Source organism: Lissotriton helveticus, chromosome 5_1 (assembly GCF_964261635.1).
Source record: "Lissotriton helveticus chromosome 5_1, aLisHel1.1, whole genome shotgun sequence".
NCBI classification, from domain to species: domain Eukaryota; kingdom Metazoa; phylum Chordata; class Amphibia; order Caudata; family Salamandridae; genus Lissotriton; species Lissotriton helveticus.
The window spans coordinates 1158408743-1158429512 of record NC_136065.1 but is presented as its reverse complement, the minus strand read 5'-3'; the positions used below and the strand labels follow the sequence as shown (position 1 = coordinate 1158429512).

At 43.0% G+C, this 20770-nt stretch overlaps 1 protein-coding gene across 2 annotated transcripts in view; it reads right to left on the bottom strand.

Annotated features, from left to right (window-relative positions):
• The window catches only part of ACSL5 (acyl-CoA synthetase long chain family member 5), a 248611-nt gene extending 228126 nt beyond the window's left edge, over window positions 1-20485 (bottom strand). Inside the window, exons 1-2 of one of the 2 annotated variants that reach the window (XM_078643778.1) lie at window positions 20227-20387; window positions 6357-6518 (exon numbers count right to left, since the gene is read on the bottom strand). The gene's annotated coding sequence lies outside the window, so the exon portion shown is untranslated. Of the gene's footprint in view, window positions 1-6356; window positions 6519-20226 lie in introns of both variants that reach the window. The other variant, XM_078643777.1, reaches the window with a different exon arrangement.
• Between the last annotated feature and the right edge of the window lie 285 nt (window positions 20486-20770).

Sequence of the window (20770 nt, the reverse complement as noted above, 5' to 3'; positions counted from 1 at the left end):
ATGGCTGCTGTGTGACGCATCTCCACACAAGTACAGCGCCTCGCACTGTGCAGCTCCCTGAAGCTCTAGCAGGCCTTACTGGGTCCCTGTTGCTAGCCTGCACCGTGGTCAGCCTGAACCTATGACTTTGTCCCAGTCCGGCAGGACTAGATAACCGCAGTTGGAGCTTCTTGATTTTTGGCAGTGTTTTCACTGATATCTTTAAAGTTGCAAATCTCTGGTTCTACTGATTTAAGTTTTGTTTTTTTGGTCTTCAATCAATCAATCAGTCAATCAATCAGGGTTTGTACAGCACAGCTATTCACTTGTGAGGGTCTCAAGGTACTGTAAGGGGGGGCTGCTGGTCTGTGGTGTTCAGTTGTAGAGCCAGGTCTTGAGGTCCTTCCTGAATTGGGCCAGCAACAGGGATTGTCTGAGGTGGGTTGGCAGGGTGTTCCAGGTCTTGGCAGTGAGGTAGGATATGGATCTTCCTCCAGTTCCTGTCTAGTGGATCTGAGGGACGGTGGACAGGGCCAGCTGGGCAGAGCGGACTTGTCTGGTGGGGTGTGGCATGAGAGGCAGCGGTTCAGGTATGTTGGTCCTGTGTTGTGGAGGGCTTTGTAGGCATACGTAAGGAGCTGGAAGGTGATCTTTTGTTGACTGCCAGTCAGTGGAGTTCTCTGAGGTGTTCGGAGATGTGGCAGTGGCGAGGGATGTCGAGGACCAGTCTGGCTGTGGCATTTTGAACATTCTGAAGTTTTCTGAGGAGTTTCTGGGTGACGCCGGGTAGAGTGAGTTGCCATAGTCAAGTCTGCTGCTGATGAGTGTGTGGGTGTTTTTCCTGATTCGGTGGGGATCCATCTGAATGTCTTTCGAAGCAGGCAGAACATGTGGAAGCATCATGAGGCGAAGTTGTTGATCTGATGCTTCATTGTGAGTGAGGAGTCTAGTACGATGCTGAGGTTTCGTGTGTGTTCTGTGGGGGTGGTTGGGGTTCCTAGTGTGGGGGCCACCATGAGTCGTTCCAAGCTGAGGGTTAGGGTCCTTGGGTGAAGACTTCTGTCTTGTCCAAATTCAGTTTCAGGTAGCTGCTCCAGGTGGCCACTGCCTTCATTCCTCTGTGGAAGTTGTTTCTGCCGGTTGTTGGTTCGTTGGTGTAGAAGATGATGTTGAGTCCGTAGTTCCTGAAAATGGCCGTGAGGGGGCCCATGTAGACATTGAAGATGGTAGGGCTCTGAAGGGACCCTTGGGACTCCACAGCTGATCTCTGTGGGTAGGGGAGAAAAGGCGGTAGTCGGACGGATGTTGGTGTTGTGGAGTCTCTTGATTAGGGTGGGGTGGAAGACGGTGTAGAAGGCAGCTGAAAGGTCCAGGAGGATGAGGCTGCAGTTTCGCCTCAGTTGAGGAAGGAGTGTATGTCACTGGTGGCAGCGAGAAGTGCAGTCTCTGTACTGTTGTTGCTCCTGAAGCTGGATTAGGAGATGTCCAGTACGTGGTTTGGTTTAATGAACTCCGAGAATTGGTGTTGATGGCCTTTTCAATGACCTTGGCTTGGAAGGGGTGCAGGGCGATGGGTCTAAAGTTCTTGAGGTCTGTTGGGTCGGCGAATGGTTTGATCTCGGCGTATTTCCAGGTGTTGGTCTCAATGGAGCAGTTGATAGTGTGGCAGAGCATTCCAAACTGCCCGGTAGTCAGTCCGGCCCTGATTAAGCTTGAGACTGCAGTTTCTGTTGTTTAAGGTGGGGATCTTTCTAGGCTAAGCCTGTATTCTTGGCTGTCCATGTGTACTGCTTCAGGAAGGCTGATGACAGCCAGGTGCAGAGATCTCTGACTTCACTGTGCTCATGTTTTGGCCCCAGTGATAACTGCTGTGAAATGCTGCATTCTACACAAATGCTATTTCTGGAGAGCAGCTTGAGAGAGGTACGTGAAACACAATCACCCCAGATGAGAGGAATTATGAGACAGTGGCTCCACAACCCTTGTCTAGAAAATGTGCATGAAAGTGGGATCAAAATCACCCCCTTTTGTTCCAAGTTCTTTATGTTAAGGAAGACAGTGCTACTCATTGTGCTAGACGAACTGGTGTGGAAATTGAATGCTAGGACTTCAGACTTTCCATGCAAACTAAACCTATGGTAAAAACATTTGTATTGAGTCACTCATCTAAGCCCTGTGTGTGACAGTGACATAATCTGTACCTGTGCTTAATTCACTCCTCAACCACAGAATACTGGGGATGGAAAATACTAAGGTCACTGGGTGAGGACAGAATACTGGAAAGAGTGATGTAGTGCTTACTGAGATCAGAACCAGGGATATAATCCTGTGATCGCCAATGTAAATGGATAGTGTAATATTTTGTTCTTCTGTGTAAATAAAGTACTTGTTTACAAAAAATAAGCACTGGGCTGGAAATTAAGTTATTGTGTCTGTGGGTCAACTGCTGATTTCTGAGATTTGCCTCCTACACCTACCTCCCTGCTCACTCTCACTACCCTGAGAGTCAAGTGCAGGAAGTGGTGTACTTGGCCCAGAAGCGGTACAAAAGGGGGTGGTGATGGACGGAGCATCTGAACTTGGAAAGAGCCATAGTAGGACGAACCCCAGGACATGTGTGGCACATTCCTCAGTCACCACGTTTAGGTCCAGTAGTCATAGTCTGCCCTGTGGCTCCCCCTAATCGGTTATGCCCCCCCCTAATGGGATCTGACATGTGTATATGTGGTTAAATACTAACGGGTAGCATGAAAAACAGATATTCTAGCTACCAGAAGTGCACTCTTCATGATAATTTGAACACCGTCATGGCATGACGATGTTAGATACGGCTACCGTGGCCTTGAGCAGATGCTATCAGTGTTCCACAGACATGCCACAGAGATAATCAAGCCTACCGCATGCGTGGTTTGGCGGGCTGATTTGCAGGTTCCCAGTGTCTCCATATGTGCCACTGCAGATGTGTCAAAGATGCACATCAAACGGCTGTTACTGGTAGTATGTACCACAGGAGAGTATTTGGTGCAGTTGTACCCTTTCTGTCTCTTCTCTTCCTTCCCTCCTCGGAGATAACCCTTTCCTCCCCTTTTATTGCTGATTTGAGCGCCGCCAGGCCCTTCTGATCTCAGCTCAAATTGCTTAGCATGCCATTCCATGCCGTTCTGTTCCTGGCCTGTTTCCTGGTACCGTGAAGCAATCTTGTTGCACCTGAAAGAAAACAGAGCTACACCTATAAAGGATGTTTTGACCCTTATGACGCTTAATTAGTGTCACAGTGTATGTGCATGGGTTTGAGGGTGGGTGCCGTTAAGGACTCCTGCCTGGAGCAGCCGGTGGTCTGACATGTGCTTTGCCTGGAGTGTGAATACGCTGCTGGTCTGTGTGATGGCAGAGGTTGCCGGGAAGGCCTTTGAGACAGTGGGTGGTTAGCTGGAAGACTAAATGAGGGTCGATTGAAGGTTGGAAATACAAGTTAGACCGCAGGGTTTTTTTTCAAACCCCACAAGGGGGGTTCAGCTTAGATATCCTGACTGCAACTTGGACTGTTGGAGGCTACATTAGAGCTGACTGTTTTCTATTGCAGACAGGGAATGCACAAGGAAGCAACATAAAGCTTAATTTGTTGTGTGTCTGCTGACTGGGGCCACAGTTTACTTGTTAAACTGATCGCAAATAAACCGATGAATAATTGAAGTAAATGAGTACTATAATATGTTTCTGATAACTTCAGCATTCTTGCAGCAAAAGCTATTGTGTGTTCTTTGCCATCAACCCCCTGTCCAAGTATTGCGCCCAACCCAGTAAGACTTCCGTCTATCATGAGAAAACACTTACAGCTGTTTTGGAAGGCAGGTCGTGCAGGTGCATCATTGATCAATTTTTTAACTTGGGCAAAAAGGTTGCTGAAATGTCAAGTCCAAGCAAATTTTGAACTTTTCGAAAAAGGCCACGCAAAGGCTCAACCATCTGAGCATAACCCTTTACAAATCTTGCATAGTACTCTGCCAATCCTAAAAAAGATCGCAGAGCATCCTTATCTTTAAGACAACCAGCATCACTGATTGTCTTGACCAAGGACAATTAGGGTTTATTGCCCTCTGAAGATACCGTGTGACCCAAATAATCAAATTCTTGCGTGCCAAACTTACACTTCTCAATCCTGATGGTCATACCTGTTTTGGCTAGCTCACTCAAAACCTTTCTAAGATTGACAAAATGTGTTTCCCAGTCACTCGCAAATACCAAGATGTCATCCTGGTGGGCCTGGACTCCAGGCATGTCTCCAAAACATTTATCCCATAACTTCTGGAAGACACTGGCTGCGGAGGCCAGGCCAAAAGGCAATCTGAGATATTAGCACACTCCAAAGGCAGTGACAAATGTGGTAAGAACCCGAGAGTTAGCAGATAAAGATATTTGATGACACTCTGACCATTAGTCAATTACTGAAAATGTTTTCACTCCCCCAAGACCGGCAAGGAGCTCCTGTAGTTTGGGAAGAGGGTGACAGTCAATGAGGATGTTCTTATTAAGTGAGCGCAAGTCAGCGATTAATCTGACCTCTCCTGACTTCTTCCTGATGACTACGATTTGAGATACCTATTCCAAAGAGTCACATGGTGCAATAACACCTTCGTCACACAAAGACTTATAACTGTCTTGAGTTCACTCCTGGCACTTAGTGAAAGTGGACGTACCTTATGAACTATAGGTTAGGCATCAGCTTTGAGTTTAATCTGGTGTTGAAAACCTTTGACAGTTCCAATCTTGTCAGAGAACAAGCCAGGAAAACAGTCAAACACTCTCTTAACATCTGCATTGTGCTCTTCCAGTCCCAAACGATTTACTTGGTATGCATCATCATCAAATTCAATATCAACATAACCTTTAGGTAGCTCTCCTAATACAGTGGGATTATCTGAACCTGGAATAAGATGTAACCCCATTTTAGCTAGATCTTGCTAGCCAATTATGTTGCATCCTTTGATAGCAACATAAACCTTTGTGCGAATCGATCTACCCAATCATTCCACCCTGGACAAGAAATAACCTAACATGTCTATATCAAATTTTCCAAAGACTTTGTGATTGACGTCAGTGTTCATTAAAGTGACGGAGCCCTTCCATTTCTCTAAAAATAACATTTATGATAAATTGGTGATGAACTTCAAATCTACCAAATAATGCATTTCATCAAGGTCCTTTGACCTTTTTGCCGTCAAGAATCGTGCTCCATTCTACTGTTAATAGCAGATCCTGCAACTGTTCTGTGCACCTATCAACTGCTTGAACAACGTCAACACTGTTGACTTTCGTTGTAAATCTCGCTGATCTACAGACTCCTTAAAAATGGCCTATTTTTTACAAAGCATGCACTTCTTACCCAGTGCAGGACAAGTGGGGTTATTGCTTAAATGGGACCTTGACCCACACCTGTAACAACTAGTACTATTTCGTCTAGGAGGTTACTTGGCATGCCTAGGTTCACTTACAACATTTACAGAATCTGTTATTTCATTAATAGGAATTTTTGCTGCATTTACAAATTGTTCATTATGAAGTGCCTTTGAGGTGACCATAGAAAGTTCAATGCTCCTTGCAATGTCAATAGTTTCCAGCAGAGAGAGTTTCCTACAACTCAGTAAACGTTATTTTCTTAGAAAAACAAGCAAAAACAAATTGATCTCGAATATAAATGTCAATGTGTGCTTCAATTTCGCAAGTGGATGGCAGAAATGTAATCATCCACACTTTCATCACAACTCTGTTTCCTCCCCAAAAAATATGTCTCTCCAGTATTATGCTCGGTTCCTCGTCATAACGTTTAGCTATATGAGCCAAGGCCTCTTTATAGGCATCCCAATGCTCACTATCACCAGAGCTTCCTTGAGGAGGAGGAGGAACAGAAGGCAAGTTTTCAAAGGTCTGTTGGCCTGCAAGACCAAGACAACCATATAAAACTGCAACTTTGGGAGCAGGAGGAAACTGAGCCGCATCAATAGCAATTTAATGGTTTTCAAAAATGTTAACCCATTGACGCCAAGTTGTTGAAAGAAGAATGATCCACAGGAAGCAGGTATGGTTTAAACAGGTTTATTCTCTTAGATAGGCAGACACCCACGACCCAGGCTCCCGATGCCTTTGTGGACCTCTGGAAACTGAATTAATGTTTCCAGAGCTCCAGCACACATCGTTCCAGCATCGATTTGTAGAACAACAATTGAAACATGCAGGAAGTTTGTGGCAGAAATCATCCACGCGCAAGGACAGCGCGAGAAGTCCCATACCACATAAACCTGAATGGTTTAGGATGGGAAAGGTCCTCCATGTGAAAAAAAAATCACATTTTGTTGTGTTATGTGGAACTTAGAACTCACCACGTCAGGTTTTGGAGCCATATCTTGTCTTGGGGAGAAGCATTTTCTGTGGGTTCTCTACAGTGGAATCTTCATAGAGATGGGCCTTGGGGGACTGTCCCACCATCTGCATACTCTCGTGCAGCTAGTGTGACGTGTTGTTTATGTGCCACAAACCTCCTACTTGAATGGAGTGAGAAAAAATCTAGTTCAGCTTAAGGGTGTAAAGAAGAGAAATGTGCTCTCAAATCTTAACGCGGCCAATATGCTGATTCGGTTCTTCGGTAAAGAGGTCTTTTGGTAGGAAGATCACTGCTGTGATATTACAGACTGCAGCAGCACACACCTTTGTACGTGCAAAGAGCATGAATAGTAATCCGAGAAATGTAACCAAGGAGCTGGAAATACAAATAACACCTCAATGTGCTTCACATCCAGATTAACACTATCACATATGAGCCAATAAATTCAACATTATGTTATAGGGCACTCCCTTTCGTATCTGCTTACTTTGATAAGATTACAAACATACTTTTGCTATATGTTTAAATGCATTACAATGGGACTTTGGTCAAGCACAGATTTCCTGTTTAATGTGTCTGAGAAAAAGAGTCTCGGCTTCCTACACTTCAACAGATTGAAGTGGGAGGGGTGGCCCCAACAAAGAAGTGAAATTCACATACTTTCATGCTGAGGTCGCCTCTTCATGTTATTTGACAGGTATGATATGTAACAATAAATAATTTAAACAATGGCAGCTCACATGTGCTCTTGTAGTGCAGTGTGGGTTTGGACAGGAAAGCCAGTGCCAATGATCACTTGTGCGTGAGAATGTGTGATGGTCTATTGTATTGTAATTACAACATTTATATAGTGCTTACTACCCCTCTGTGAGGCGCTTGCACACAATCTCGCGATTCCTTGTAGCGTGTGTGCTTGGAAGTGTGTTGCCTTTGTTTTGTTCCTTTTCAAGTCATGCGTGAAGACCACCGAGGTGCGGTTATCATGTTATGGCACTTGAGAAAGTGATGGATGAAGAAGTGTGAAAGACAGGCACAGAGTGTAGGTAAACTGTCAGCTTTGAGCAGCTCTATAGGCCACTTTATGGTATTTTGTATGTTCACATTCCCTTTAGTTGGTTACTGCACAGAGTTGTCCATTCTGAGAAATTTGTTTAAATTTGAAGGTCCTGCTTTGGCTGAGTTTCTTACTATTAATACTTCCTTGAATGCACCTCCACCTTGCCCATGCCACCAATGGAATGCTGGATTTACTCCAGCCTAATCTCTCGGCCTTGAAATGAGTCATGCCATTGACAATTGGCACAACTGGGGTGAGCCTGGAGCATCCAGAGCAGAGACGCCAGCATTGGACAGTAAGGCCCTCCTCATATGTAGAGCATAAATACCAATACAGTATTCTTGCATGTGAAATTACTGATACTGTAAGTATAGATCAGTTTAGGATGTGGGAATACTGCTGGATTAGAGCATTCACTAGAAGATGCCCAAGAAATTGGGAATACTGCTGGAACCATAGACACAGTCACAAATTCCTTTAGTAATTTCGAAATTGTCAGCCCATTCCCAACCGTACATTGGTAACTGGTGAAATGACCAGGGGGTGGAGCGGATTACTGGTAATGCAGCATTCTTGCATATATGGATGGAAGCGCAGTTTTCAGATGAACCATACGATTCACCAGCTTTTAGCTGGTAAAATGTCTGGGGGGAATAATTGGAAATTTAGGAACTAGAACCTCAGAGATATGCTGTTTGGAATGACTACTAATACCAATGGCAAAGCCTTGGGCACATAACTATGTGGACCCTATTCTCTCTTGACAAAGTTAATTTTAGTTCACAACACCTTTGAGGAGTTGGTATATCTTCTGGGTGAAGGCCTTGATTTGGGTTCCAGCATCCTTTAGTGGCCAGCGATGTTTCAGTGGCCTCTGGCAAAATCGTAAACCACACTGCTGTAGCAACTATAACCCAGATCTCGTACTGCTATGGTGCTGCTGCTGAAAACGAATCCACTACCACTCCCTTGGGTGTAAGCCATAGAAGAAGCGAAAAGGTTAAGGCCACAGAAATTGTTCTGGGTCAAGCCTGCTCATCGCCCAGTAGTAATTTTCAAGGGTAATCCCCGATTTTAAAAGAAATTAAAATCTTCATATTTTATATTCAATCTGTATTTTTATGCAACTGTGGGATTTCTTTCAGTAGTGTTAATTCTGCTACTGTCTTAAATGATGAGACTGTAGAATACGGAACATCTGCTTCAAACTTGCTTTTACAACCCTAGATTTCAATTTAGGCTTTAATTGCGAAAGACACCCCAGAGTTAGGACCGCGGTCTAATGTTATATTTAAAAGTTTCAGTGCTAAAGATAAGTTATGGGTACATTTACATATGCAGAGTCAATCAACTGTCATTCATTTTTATGTAAATCTTGCAAAGCAAATTTTTGTGCCTTATGTTCTGTATTAAGCGCTGCTTATTCCGAATTCCTGGCACAGTGCTTCTACTGGAGTAGATTCATTCAAAGTGCATATACCTTTCAGAATGTTGTCTTCAGTTTTGTTGAAAAATTTAAGGCATGACATTTTTACATATTCAATCAAGTATAAAAGTGTTGGGTGTATGTTTGCATTATATACTGTAGTTAGTGCAGAAAAAGCCTTACACCCAAGAATCGTTAGAGCGATTGCACACGTTCTCCTGGTGCCACTTCTGCACACTCAACTGGGCAAAATGTGGAAGGTTGACCACATTGTGGTAAAATTTCATACCAAGGTAAACATTGTGTGGCAACTTTTCTAGTTAATTTCCATTTAGATGCAACAATTATCCCGCTTTTCATTAGAAAAAGAATTTTACTTTTCTATTTTTCAAAGTGTTTTTGGATTACAATCATAATGCATCAAGGCTACTTTGTAAACTTGTCAGGGTTGAATCCAAAATAATCACATAATCTGCATACATCAATGTATTTGAAGACTAAGAGCCAATGTTATCAGACATTTTCTGATACCTTTAATAATTTAGGCACAACTACGCTTTTCCTTTCATGTTTTTTGCCCACTTATTCAAGATGGTGTATTTCACCGATAACACTACTAACACGATTGATTCATGTAATACATAAGGTCAAACATTTATGGTGCTTCAGCTGTCTCTTTTCTGTATCAAAATATGTAACATAATAATAATAATGAAATGCACGACAACTGAGCCAACCCAAAGTTCTTAACCTGCTTCATTGCTTCAGTTTACCCGAGGCCAGATATAGAAGTGAAGAGCGCACAAGACCATAATATTCAAAATATGTACATATTCTATTACATTTGTTTTAGTTAGTAACAGCCAATGTAAAAACAATTGTGGTCAGTGAGTCACCTCAGACCACCAGGGTGAACATCTCGGGGTGAAATCTGTTCTCCACATATATGTTGTACAATGGATTGACCCCAAAAACCCAGCGGGCCCCTCAAATTCCTAAAAGCAAGAATCCGACTGCACCCATCACTTTCCCAGGTAGCATGTTACCCAACGCGTCAGTGTGAATAACAACCCTTTGGCAGGCCTTCCCACGCTCTTCAGATCACACACAGGACGCTCCTCATTGGGTTAAATATTCTACAACTTGGTTACATTTACAACGCACTCGACTAGTTCAATATAATCTTACCTCATTTGATAAGACTCAGTATCATCCACCCTGGGTTTGTATTGGCCACACTTGACTAGCAAGCCTGTGCATTTTGCAACAGTCTCATATTTCCGTGATCTAAACATGATAGCACCGTAGTCAATGCCTTAGTGACATCTCGGCTTGATTACGGTAACATCTTGTACCTGGGCTCAAACAAAGCAGTAATAAGACGCTTGCAACTCGTGCAAAACGCTGCTGCCAGACTGCTTTGCAGAATCCCCAGATACGCCAGGATCACCAAACATCTTAGGGATCTGCACTGGCTCAGGGTTGAAAACCGGATTCGTTTTAAAACCCTGAACTATCTGTTTAAAATCAAAGCTGGTACTGCCCCCAAGTACCTACAAGACCTTGCCAAGCCCTACCTCCCCAATCGCAATCTCCGTTCATGCACAGCAGCGAATTTTGCGGTGCCAAGGTACAAACGGGCTAGAATGGGCGGGAGATCCTTTGCTTATTTGGGTCCAACTCTTTGGAACACATTGCCCATTCATATACGCAAGGAAGAAAACTATATGAGATTCAGGAAAAGCGTGAAAACCTGGTTGTTCGATAAATAAGTGCCTTTTGATTGTTCTCTATTGAGTTGTGTTTTGTGCCTGGCTAGTTCGGCGCCGGGAAACCCTTTGTGGGTAGCTGCGCGCCTTATAAGTGCTATAAAATAAATAAATAGCAGCTACTACTGCCTACTCTGAAGGACTGCTCTTTGCAATGAGGGATGTTTTTTAATGCATTCATGCCCCCTTCACCCATAACACATCGTAGTAAGAGGACTCCTCCCATCACAAGGCTGACCCTAGCTTGAAAATGTGCCCGGGCCAGCCTCACAACCTGTCTCTCCTCGCAACAAGGCTCAGCGCTCTGTCACCTCCCTGACTAGGCTGAGCCTCGCCAGATGGCACAGTGTGGTATGAAAAGATAAAGAAGCAAGAAGCGTTGATTTATTCATTTAAGACAGAGGCAGCAGGATACATTTAGACAAGAAATGAACATAGCAACAGTATGCTTAGGCCAAGAACAGTTTGGGTGAATAACATCAACAAAAATACTGGGAAGGCATCACAAACATTTATGTTATAGATATATATAGGTATATTTCTATATTGGGCCGTGAGTAAATAGATGGGTGATGGACACAGAAGGAGGTGGTAGCCCAGGAACTGTCAGAAGTTCCCTCAAGTTTGGGAAATTGTATTTTTAGAGCAGTTATAAAGGCAGGAAGTGAGAAAACTAAACAAAAGCCCTGGGGAGTGAGTACTGCTGATGAGGTCCAACCAGGATAAATCACTAGAACCTGTTGTGTGTGTCTCACAATAATTTCAGCCAGTTGGGGGGCAGCCCGTCCATAGGTTTGGAGCAATGATAAGTAGTTTATATAGAGATCTATTTCTGGCTGTTAGCCATCCAGCCTGCTGACAGTAGTTTGAAGTAGGGGGTATGTGTAGGAAGGTTATGGAGACTCCTTGTAGCTGATTTTAAAACGCTGTCCGATGGGTGAAACGAGTGCAGCAGGAGACCCACTAGGAAACTATTAGATCAGTCGAGTTTGCTGAGGACTATTTTGGCAGCATGAAAGGGAAGGCTGGGATGGATGTTCCAGATGTTTAGATATTGGTACCCGACAGCAGCAGCTGTGATAGCCATGAAGGGCTCAAAACACAAGGTAGAGTTGAAATGCACTTCACGGTGTCTAGCTGATGGTGTCAGCTGGAGTGTGGTTGAGTCTGTAAGAGATATAGGTGCAGTCTCTGGAGGGAAGTAGATGGTTTATGCCTTGAATTAATTTAGCATGAGAGAGTGCGGTACAATCCGGTGACAGATGCCAGAGAGGCGATCTGAAATGTAAAATATAAGATTTGGGTATCATCAGCATAGAGATGTTAAGGGAGGCCAAAAAAAGAAAGGATGTGACTTAAAAATGTAGGGCAAAGGGAGAAGAGCTGACGGCCCAGAACACCAAGTGGGAAGGGTGTTAGTGGTGAGAGTTATGAACAGCATGAGATGGAGAAGGCAGCATCAGAGATGGAGCAGGGGAACCAAAATGACACCAAGATTAACAAGGGCAGATTGCAGAGTAAAATGATCAACAGTGTCAAATACTGCTGAGAGGCCTAGGAGTGTGAGGATTGAGGATAGGTGATTGTAGGAGGCTGAGGGGATGTTATTGGCTCTGTGTGAGCGGGAAGTGTCTGTAGAGTGTAGGGCCGAGAATCCAGATCGCAGGGGATCTGCTAAGCTGTGAGAAATGTGGTGGGTGAAGTTATTGGAACTAAGATATTCGAGGATTTTGGAGAGGAAAGGAAGTCGGGAGACAGGAGGATAGTTAGACGGAATTGATAGGTCAGCAGCACTGTTTTTCAACAGAGGTAATATAATGGCCAACTTAAAGCATATGAAATAAATGATTGAGCTAATGGAGTGATTTTAACAAGAGCTCAAAGAAGATAGGACTCTGATGTGAGAGTTAGGGACCGAACATTCTGAGGAACAAAATACTCACATGGTGAACAACAGATTTTAGAAAGGTGATCAGTTCAGCAGGCGAAATAGACTTAAAGGCAGATAATTTGTCAATGGTAGTTTGAGTTGCAGGAGTGACATAGGAAGAGTCAGGTGGGGCCAATACTAGTGTAATGGGGTTTTCCGAATGGTGCCAATTTTAGTTAAGAAATAAAAGGCAAAGTCAGAAGCAGGGAGATATGGGATGGAGTGAGTGATGTATGAGGTGGTATTGGGAAAGAGTTAGTGATAATGGCAAGTTGTTAAATGTGAGAGCATAAAGAGGAGAGTGAGTCAAGAAAAGTTGGATTTAGCTATGTTCAATGCAACTGTAAGGAAATTCAGGATTCATTTCTATTCACCCAGATTCCTTGTACTTTTGTGTTTATGCCATTTGTGGAGGAACATGTACATTTTGTATTTAATAGAGTATACATTGGGTTAATCGAAAGGCGGGAATGGTAGTGGCCACTGGAACGTAGGACCATAAATGGTAGTGTGAGTTGAATGCAGTTGTCAGTGTGACGTTGAATCGACTTAATGAGGTAGAGATAACCAATGGTTCATGTTTGCTGTGCATTAGGTGTAGGAATGAGAGCATGGTTCTTTGAGAGTCTTTTTATTTGATAAGGGTCACATCTTTCTTGTAATGAAGCGACCTCAGGTGAATTTTGTAGTTTGTCCCAGTCCAACGTTTTACCTTTTGAGTGTAAAATGCTCAGTAACTTTGGAAGCTTAGCGTATGATAAAGCAGCCATGGTCACACTTTTACCAGGTCGACTTGATACTTTTCTCAGTTCCCTGGAGACATTACTTTCAAAGTCTCAGTTTTGGTAACTTCTGTTAATGGTTAGTTCCTCAGACACCAGTCCAGGAGTTCAACTTACTAGAGATCTCTTTATGACTCCAACCCAAGTCCAGAACAAAATGTGGAGTTCCAGGTAGTTCCTAGGATTTCTGTACAACACCACTAGTTTCCTCTGTCAATAAATCATTCTGTACTCCCCAGACACAGGACTACATTTTCACAGGAATAGAAAGGTCTATTTGGTTAGTTGTTTTTCTTCCAGTCCTACCACTGCTTAATTTGCCCCAGCACCTTCTTTACTCAATAGGTACGTTTGCGATGTGTCAAAGGTCAAGCAGGCTTCTCGGGCCTCCATGCCATTGAGGGTAAGCAATAGTCTAGCATTACTAGAACAAGGAACAGATCCCTAGCCTCTATTTTCAGGACAAAGCCAGTGGCAAATCTTTACATAGACCACTCCTTGCTGAGAGTGGGTCAGAAAGGGCAAAGTATATTGTAAAACCAGCCACCGACCGATGGTGACCACTAAGCGATTCAAACAAAAACGTTCATGCATCGACATGCATTTTGTGCGGCATTTCCTGACCCAATTGCTGATCTAGGGAAATGGTTTCTGGCAAAAGTATCCCATAGTATATTTCACCTATGAAAGTGTCATGTCAGACTTTTCTTTTCCAAGTGCTCACCTCTCTCCTTTCCAATGGCGGATGGTAGGGAACATTGGCAGGGGAAGATGGGGGGATTAGGGAAAATAAAAAGAAAAGAAAACTTACCTGGTGGTCGCCGCCGCCAGCCACCACCTCTCCTCCAGCAGGAACAAGGAAGCACACAGCCTCCCAGAATCCCCTGACCAATCACAATGCTGCCTTACAGCAGCGTTGTGATTGGTCTGAGTACAGTGGTTTGACACTCAGCAAGGGACTGGGAGACCAGGCATGTTCTCTACCCAGGCTGCTGTAGAGAACATACAAAGTGCGCATGACGGTTTGGGCTGCCGGAGACGGCCGGTCATACCATTATGGCACTTACGGTGCAGCCACCACTCTTCCTCCGGCCTCGACGTCAGGAGAGCCTGGCCCCACCCCACCCAAACAACCTGGATGCAGTACAACTGCATCACTAAAAATATAATGATAATAACATTCTGTTATTATAATTTTATTTTTCCTTTGCGCTTCTTTAACGCATTGGGACAACGCTCCATGGCCTTATCGGAGGAGCAGCCCCTGTAGTCCTTTCCTAAAATTTACTCCAAGCCAGACCACTTACTACTACCACAGATTGCATTAACTATCACCCTCAAGACCCCCTCCTTCATCTGCAGTAGCCTCCGTATGTTTTTTGTTGCTACAATTAAATGGGGATCCCTCAGCCTAAAAGAGACACTTGTATATATCCTATTCATCAGCAGACATGTTCCCTTCCTCTCCTGTATCTATTGCACACACCTCCTTGACGTTCAGATTGTGGCTTTCTCAGACACAGTTAATATTTGGTGTGGCTGACAGTAGGCCAGCCAGTAACATAGATGCCTATTATAAAGCACTGTAATTGAGTTCAGACAAACTATATTTAATAATTCAAACATTGATAAAGCTTTATAGGTAACCAAATACAATCATTTAATTGATCCCCTCATAAAGGATTGCTTATAGGCTGTCCAAGTGGTTGTAATTGCATTTTTACTGTGGGCAACACATGATTTCAATCAAAATGTTACATTTAAAGCAAGCCTTGAAAACTGGGGCCACAATACAGGAACTATTAAAGCATATGGTACATTTTGAGTGCAAGGAGGAAAAGCTGTCTACACTCTAGTACCCTATATCCAGGCTTCTTAAACTGTGAAAAATCTTTTACACATATACAGGTGACTTACAAAAGTGTCCAATGCAAACATTTTGATTATAAACGGTTGTGCTGTTCAAGCAGAGCAAATTTAACTGAGGCCTATGAAGCAGGCTCAAGCTACTCCAGGTCTCCAAATATGAGGTTCTGGAGCAACAACTGGGGGTGCATGTCACAAAAGGTGAGACTATACTTACTTCTGGTGGTATTATCTCCACTGTTACTATTACTACTGTTATCATTACTATTACTGTTGCTCCAACCACTGCTACTGTTGGCAGTAGCACAACTGCTACAACTACTTATTCTTCGTAGGGTGTTGGCACTATTTTAATAATGGTACTGCTACTGCTGGCATAACGAAATGTTGTTACGAAGGGTTCTAACTATAAATACAACTTCTAGTACAATGGAAACTGCTGCTGTGAAAGGTTATAATTCCACTAATATACTTATAGCAATAGTCAACTAGATATTCTACTGCTATTAGTGCTGAAAGAAGCTGATTGGCTACTTCGGCAAACTGGCTTATTTGCAAAAACCTCCTTCATCGTCTAAAAGCCAGTAACAACCCAACACCTCATCCTACCTGTCTTAAAATCTTAGCACCTGAGGTGGCAAACAGAATTCTCGATGTTGTGGGCAAACTGGAAACCAAAAAGCAAGTCCTGGAAACAAAACTAAGGTAGGAACTTCAGGGCTTTGGAAAAACATCCCACTAGAAAGAAACGTTCCCCACATTATTCTGAAATATAAGAGCCTTACAAACATCTTTATGGAATCATGCAAACCTTTAAAAGCGTATCTCTAAAATTATGACCCCTGACTCATAACCAGTTGTTACTGACAGAAGACAGAAACATCAGCATCCTTGAATTTCCAAGCAATTTATGAAATTGGTAATCCTGACCATATGCACTATTAACATGTGATGTGTGAAGATGATTCTCCTGAATTACAAGGGCATCACTTTATTTTTCCCATATAACAAATATGTGCGCCTTTTTCAAGACATGAACCTGCAGCTCCCACTCAAGTGTACTATTCACAGCTTATCTAAACGAGTTCTCAGATCAAGCATCGGCAAAGGCAATAGGTCTGCCTTTAAATAGCTAATACATGCAAAGGGTGTTTATTCATCCCTGTGTTGGCATATGATAGCTCATTGAAATCTGAACAACTTCGGTGGTTATCATAGTTGTAATGTTAGTGATGGAATGGTGGAAGTGATGGTGGCAAAAGTGGTAGTGCTGGTGGTAATGGTGGCAGTGACTCCAATGTTCCTTTAATGATAATTGAGGTGGTGGTAGTCATTGTGGTAATGATGGTAATAGTTGTGGTGGTAGTGGTGGTAATAATCTTTTTTGTAATGCTAGTGGCAATGGAGGTGTTTGGTGTAATGATTCACATTGGTAATGATGGTTGTGGGAAAGGTTATCAACGTGGTGATGGTAGTGGTTATGGTGTTCGTTGCAATGGTGGTAGTTGAAATGGCGGTACTAATGATTTTCTGTAATAGTTATAGTGTTGGAGGTGGTTGGTGTAATGTTGGTGGTAATGGTGGTTGTGGTAAGGGTGATGGTGGTGATAGTTGTAATGGTGATAGTTGTAATGGTTGTGGTAATGATCTAAAAAGAGACAGTGTGAAAGCAAAGATACAGTTGGGTAGGTACCTAAATGTCAGGCTTGTGCTTGAGTGCTGTCAAAGGCTTTAAAAACTAAGGGTCATATGTGTCATTATTAGACATAGCAATTACCTAATTGCGATTTGCAGAGAATCGCAATTAGGTAATCGCTATTTGAGTGTATGAAACTCCAAGAGTTTCATTTATCGTTTCTTAATGGTTGCAAATCAACCTACTTCATTCATATTCATGAGGTAGGTCGCAATTTGCAACCCGTTAGGAATCGCAAAAGTCACAGGCATGGTGGCCTGCTGGTGTCAGCAGCCCACCATGTCTATGATTGCTTTTAAAGAAAGCAGTCTTTTTTTAAAAAGTAGCCCGTTTTCCTTAAAGGAAAACGGGACGCATTTAAAAAAAAGAAAAATGAATTTAATTTTTTAAGAGTAGGTAGTGGTCTGTGGGACCACTGCCTTCACTAAAAAAAAGTTTTCGCTACCATTCACAAAGAGGAAGGGGTCCCCAAGGGACCCCTTCCTTTTTGCGAATGGATTACCACCTACTTGAAATAGGTGGTAAAATGTGAAAGCTTTGCCACTGCATTTCAGTCACAAAACAATCCCACATACCACTGCGATTCGGTATTAGGAAGGGACCCTCCGTACACGCCCCTTTCTAATACCGAATTTGTATGTATTCGCAATTCAAAATTGCGATTTGGTAGTGTTTGTGAATCGCAAATCAGAATTCATACATACCAAAATGAATTTTTGCAGTCGCAAACGGCCCAGTCGTGTCGTTTGTGACTTCAAAAATGCATGATACGTATGGCCCATAGGCAGTAAAACGGATGTATGACGTTACAACGCACACTTTTACAACGCATACCTTTACAATGCATTTTTTACAACGCAACATCCATTACAACGCATTCCATTACAACGCATGCCATTACAACGAAATTTTAAAAACTACATTTACAACGCATTCCATTACAACGCATAATACCTTTACAACGCATACCATTACAACGCATAACATTACATTGCATGTTTGGTAAGTATTGGATAGTGTTGGGGTAAAAATTACTATTCTAACTCCAGGGGGTGCAACAGTAGGGTAAGTGTTGGATGGTAATGTTATGCATTGTAATGGTATGCGTTGTAATGACTGCGTTGTAATTACATGCATTGTAGTGGTGTGCGTTGTAGTGTAATGCGTTGTAATGGTTGCGTTGTAATTGCATGCTTTGTAATGGTTGTTGCGTTGTAAAAGTTTCATCGTAATGGTAGTGCGTTGTAAAAGTTGCGTTGTAAAGGTTGTTTCCCCAGTAAAGTAGAAAAAGAGATTGAGTTCTGTATTCCATACATGTATAAGATAAAGAATTGCATGTCTGATGTTTGAGTGTTATTTTCAGAAGCAAACTAATCACTCAAGCATTGCAATGCAAATCGTCCATAGATGGTGAAATGATAGACGAAACAGCAAATAGCATGTGGTCAGAAATTAACACTCCTTTCAGTGGAGCCAAAGCCCACTCTATGCATATTTTAAAGAATTGATAGCAATACGTATTGCGGAAAGCTGGTTTTTCAAGCCAGAACTAAAAAAATCGACTTTGTGGTCCTAATACATTACAGCTGATAACACTATTCATTTACCGATAAGCAGTGTAAAGGGCACCAGATGCTTGAGCAACATTAGTGTTTACTTAAGGTCATTCAGGCGTAAAAGCATTTTATAGCCTGTTTCCAATCAGCAAATCAGCTCTTAGGTCCAGTTCACAGTCTTGGCAATGTCGTAGCAATAAACTCTCACCTTTATCAAAGGAGTGTGTAAGATTGTAGGTACAGTGTTTGAGCATTGCAAAAGCAGAAAGACCACGAAGTATAAAACAAGAGCTAAAGTGATTTTCACAACTTTCTCATTCTCTACAGTTTCTCTCTCACCACCTCTTTCTTTACTCCCTTGTTTATATCCTACATACTTGTCAAGGACTCCCTGGGGTGGATTTATTCAGACAGCAGTGAGTGTTAAGGTAGTGTAAGTGTAACCGGGAATCCATGGATCTTTGCCTGAAAGAAAGTTGCACACATGTATTAGTTCTGTGCCCAACACCTTTAGCTTCATGTAATCAAAGTCATAATTAAAGCATTATCAAAGCCAATATGTGCGGTATTGTCCACCGGCCTTTTTGTATTGTCGATACTTGCTTTATTTTGTGATTTTTTTGTAAAAGTTTATTGTTGGAGGTTGCTGTTGTTGGCCAAAAACAGTGGCTTGAGATGCAAATATTTATTGGCCTCAAAAAGCTCTCGTTGCCACAGGAGTCTCTGGCATTGAAGGAAACTGTTTTGTGTGTACTTTGTGAAGGAGAAAAGTGAAGTCACTCACAATGAAGTTAGCCAGTGGCTGAAAACCCTTTGCCCCATGCTGTAGAGGGTGGGGTGGAAGAAAAATGTGATTGACACAACAACAAACCAATGGATAAAAGGGCTGACTGAAAGCCCCTCTAAATAAGGATGTTAAATATAAGCTACTCTAAATACGTTTATAAATATATAACTGTAGTAAATCAGAAATATTGATTAATGCCATATCTCGAAATACATACAAATAGTCATACCTTGAGGGCCTTTGAGTCAGCCCTCAAATGTTGCTTTTGCACGCTACAGCATATAGCATGGGCAGCCCACTTCAGCCATAGGAACTCTTGCACTGTGAGCGCCAGCACTATTTTCTGATCACTTGTGTACATCTGTTTTGTCCGTATATCGTCTACCTGACTGTTTGCTATTCAGCCTGTCTTCCGTGTGTCTGCCTGACCCCATCTCTGTTGGCTTACGTTTCTACATGCCTTAATGCACATCTGATTGTCTTACTCCCTTGTCTATCTGTCTGTCTCTGTCTCTGTATGCACTAATTTGCCTTTGTGTTTCAGTGTATCGCTACCCCTTTGCATGCATGCTTACATGTCTGCATATGTTTCTACCTAACCATTTGCGTAACTAGGTATCCACGACTGTCTCAGTCACTCTCTTTCTCTCATTGCCTCTCCTTGCTTTCGCTACCTCGCCCTTTCATTTCCCTCGTCACTTTTTACCGTCAACATCCCCCGCGCTTACACACCTCCTCTCTCCGGGGATCCACCAAAGCACACTTGCATTCTTCCATTTTGCGTCCTTTTCTTGCTTTACTCTTCTATTTCAGATTTTACTGCACGCTGTCTTTCTTCCACTCTCACATACCGTCGTTATTTCGCATTTCCGTTCATTATCTGTGAACAGTTTCACGACTTTTTATATCAGGAAAGAGTTTTGATATCTCAAGATGTCAAACGCCTGCATCAATAGTCGATGCGCGCGCCGCCCTCGCGGGCTCCCCTTGTCCTCTTACCTTCCTATCCCCGTGACGGCGCCTGTCAGTACCTGCAGTTTATGTCACCGTGCCCCGCTCAGTGGCTTGGAGAGGGCGCTTATTGTCCTTCGTTCACGACAGCTCCTGCTGAGGGACTGCGCCCGCCGGGACCTTCTGAGCTGCTTTAATAAAAGGTGCACATTGCACCTGTGTGACCTTTGAGCTCTGGCTGCAATAGGTTCAAAGGTAGGCATGGCTTGATCAAATACGAGTGCCAATGGAGTCTGTGTGAATTGTCAGGGCTTAGACACAAGGATCTTGTGTAATAACTCTCTGGAGGAAGCATGCATCAGGCGGGCAGGAAAGCAGAACGTGGTGTTACAGTGAAGAACGTCCGTACAGGTGCTGATGCAAAACACAGGCTTTATTCTTCAGTTTCAGGTTACAGGAATCACGTAAGAAGGATTTAGGTGACATACCCCTCTAGGAGTTCCCTTGACAGGGCACTCACAGCACAACCATTCCACGCATTCCACACCTAGAGATGGTGCACACTTACACAGGGCACAAGCACTTAACAAGA